Raw genomic sequence first — 3,525 nt, forward strand, 5'->3', positions numbered from 1 at the left:
AACGCGAATAAATTAATATATTAACACGAATTAACGAAACGAAGCGGAATTTAATAAATTAAACTAAAATAAAATGATATAAAACAATTCCGCTGTGCCCGGTGGACACAGCCCCGCACGAACGAACCGTGCTTCGCGTACGTGCCTAGCAACCGCAAACGGTTTAACTTTCCACGACACTCCACACGGCCTGGAAAACTCCGGACCGCGACGTATCGAGTTACACGGGGTGTAAAGGGCCTCCGTGTACCCCGATCTCTTAATTAAAACAAATAAATCGGTGATTTTAATCAAACTAAATGCTGCTATTTCGCAGCGACGACCCGTAAAATCGAGCAAAAAATTCGATTTACGGGCGTACGTGCAAACAGTCTAACACCCAAAACACGGAGAGGTCGAATTCAAAACCAACGGCTATAAGTGTAAAGTTTACACTTATAACCGGGTATAAGGTCAGACAAACCGATTCTACTCGGATTCAAACTCCTCGGAGGTCGAAATGGTCGACCTAGGAGGAGGGACGTCACGTATGGACGTCTAACGTCTACCCGATGCGTTCAACACCACCGCCTCGGGAGCACTTTAAACTAATCACGCGAAATGGGACCTCCACCGAAATTCCAAGTGTCAGACTTACCAAGTCCGGGGTTCACCAGCAAGCCGAACGCACTGAACACTGCACCACACACGAGCACAGCACGCGCGACGCGGATGATAACGCGACACTCCGGTGAGCGAGTCGGAAAAACACAGATTAAATAAATACTTAAGCTACTGATGGGAAAGATCAAGTGTGTGGGTTTGACTAGATAAAACTGATTCTTGGAAAAGGCTTATTGAGCCGGTCCCAGAGGCACTGCAATACTGGGTCGACTCGCGGCGGAGGTGGAGCAAGCCCCAGCGGTCCGCCTTTTTCCAAAAATCAGGTTAATATTCTGACTCCTAATGAGGAGTGTATCAGATATTAAGCTGATAAGAACAGATAAGACGTTTATTTTAGCAATTAATGTTCCCCCGGGGCCGAAGCCCCAGGGGTATACACTTATTTTACAGAATAATTCGCATCGCTTCCGCACGAATTTAGTTATATATCATTTATAATATAAGGCTTGCGGGAGAAAGTTTTTTCCGCGTCCATTACGAGCGTACCCCTATTACAATGAGGTGAGAATTATAACATTCAATAAATTGAGTACATATAATAACAACCGTGTTACATGAGGCACGGATCGGTAAATTAATTTAACACCAAAGTAACAATATAATAAGATAGTATATACAAAGTATAAAGCATATTTTATATATATAACATTTATAAGAATTTGGCACACCATGTATCACGCAGCACTTGAAAGCCTAGAGCAGAGCATCAATGTGCGGATATACGCCTCATCCTAGTCATACGAGTCCGGTTGGGAGGTATTAGGCGCCATCAATCGGTCCAGAGCAGCAAGAATAAATTAGGCAGAAATAAATAGTTTAATTAATTAATGCATTGTCTAAATCAGAAGAATGATTCGCACTAAATGAGTAAAATAATAGTGTAAAATAATAAAATAGTGCAATCATAATTTAATTGACACCCACAGGCGCGTAGAACAAAGAAGAGTGAACATAAAATAGGCTACTGCAGTAAAATGCGATAGTATAAGTTAGTGGTTAAAATTTACGATAAATGTCCAAACAGTAAAACAGAATAAGATAACAGTCAGATAAGGTAAAATAGGATACAGTAAAATATAAAAGAATATCATACAGTACAAATTATAAATTAATTAATAAAGTCCTTCACCGACTGTGTCTAGGCGCCATTAATCTCTTAGTGTGGAGGCTATGTATATAGAAAAAGAAAAGGAATAAGAAAAAGAAAATAAAGAAAATAAAGAAAGTAAAGCAAAGAAAGGAAAAGAAAAGAAAGCTCACTCCAGACCATATCGACACACTCTCCCAACCCAGGTGTGGAGGCACTAAGGATCCGCAGGCGGCACCACCCCAGGGACGCGGGCGCCTCCACTGCTCCCGCTCAGCGCCGCCGATGTCGACTCCGCCTCAGACGTACCCCGCGGAGCCCGGTACTGACGCACCCCGGATACATGCTCCACGTAGATATCTCTGGACCAGGCTATTGTCTCAGATATCATGAGACGCCTCATCAGCGCTGCATAACGCTGAGAGACGCGCAGCAGGTCCAGGACAAACCCGTTTCCCGGGTCCCACGCGCCCAGGGCGCCGACGACGAACGCATCTACGTGGACTCGGTAGCCGCGCCTCCGCAATGATTCGGCGAGGGGCTGATACTTACGTATCTTCGCCATCCTCGCCTCCTCAATTGCCTCGAGAGTGTTCTCGAAAGGCACGGCCACGTCGACCACGACGATGTTTTTCGACAGCCCGTGCTCCACGACGATGTCGGGACGCAGGGCTGCCAGCTCGCCGTCGACTCCCGGGACGCGCTTATTGACCCGGATCTCCCCTGGCAGACGGGCAGCCGCCACGAGCCTATGAACGAGGTTGTCATGCCGCAGCTGCCGGGCAGCGGAGTGAGGACCGCAGTGGGAGAGCACGTGGGGAAGGCCCTCGAACTCATGCCCGCAACGCCGGCAACGCTTGTCACCGGTCCCCCACCGACGTGCTCCATTTAGCGGCAACACGTCGAGGCGGGCCCGGTGAACGAAGCGCCAATCAGCGAAGCGGACAAACCCCCCGGTGCGCAGAAAGTGGTTACTGACCGCGCAACGGGAGGTCGCGTCGAAAACCTTCCCCTGGTCGGGCTTCCGAAGAAGCCTTTCCAGGTAGCACTCTCCCACTGCTGCCCTCAGCCTCCGCGTGACTTGGCCCTTGGCAGCAGGCGGCACAACAACGCTACGCCCATTCCGGGAGCGACAAACGACCGAGAGTTCTTCACGAACCTCGTCCCATCTCCAACTGAATCCCAGCCGCGCACATGAACGAATCCCGACGTTCCTTACCCGCGACCAGAACGAAGCCCGGCCCGCCGATGGCCTCGCCATCTCGCCCGACAAAGAGCCGGAGAGATAGTCGGCAAGGCCCCTGCTCCCAAGGGTCCGACCGGCCTTCTCCCGCACGGCGTCACACAGCGCTGACCTGGCCAAGTCCGCGACGACCGGGTCGCTCGCGTTCAATAACCTGAACGCGTGCGACACGGCCGCCACGTCGGCCAGATCCACCAGCGGGAGGAGGCCGCACCCACCCCAAGCGGGGGGGATATAGACCAGCTCCGCACTGGCACGCTGCGGGAGGTGCAACCACCTCTTTACCGTGCGTTTGATGACCCTGTCGGCATCGGCTAAAGCGGTTCTTCGCACGTGGCCTCCCCTGAACGCGAAATCGAGGCGTGGCAACAAGAATGTCGCCACGGTCTCGATTTTTTGCCAGGGGGCGAGCAGGGAATCGTCGACCGCGCGAAGATCTACTAACAAGGCTTGGATCGTCGGATACGGGGTTTGGTCGATCCGAACCCCGGTCGGCACTCCCAGATGCTCGTAACTCTGCCCCTCCGACAGG

General features: G+C 51.0%; 1 pseudogene; it reads right to left on the reverse strand.

Annotated features, from left to right (window-relative positions):
• Window positions 1-831: 831 nt before the first annotated feature.
• Window positions 832-1,038, reverse strand: LOC143429500 (U2 spliceosomal RNA; annotated as a pseudogene).
• Window positions 1,039-3,525: the final 2,487 nt, after the last annotated feature.

Source organism: Xylocopa sonorina, chromosome 11 (assembly GCF_050948175.1).
Source record: "Xylocopa sonorina isolate GNS202 chromosome 11, iyXylSono1_principal, whole genome shotgun sequence".
Taxonomy (NCBI): Eukaryota; Metazoa; Arthropoda; class Insecta; order Hymenoptera; family Apidae; genus Xylocopa; species Xylocopa sonorina.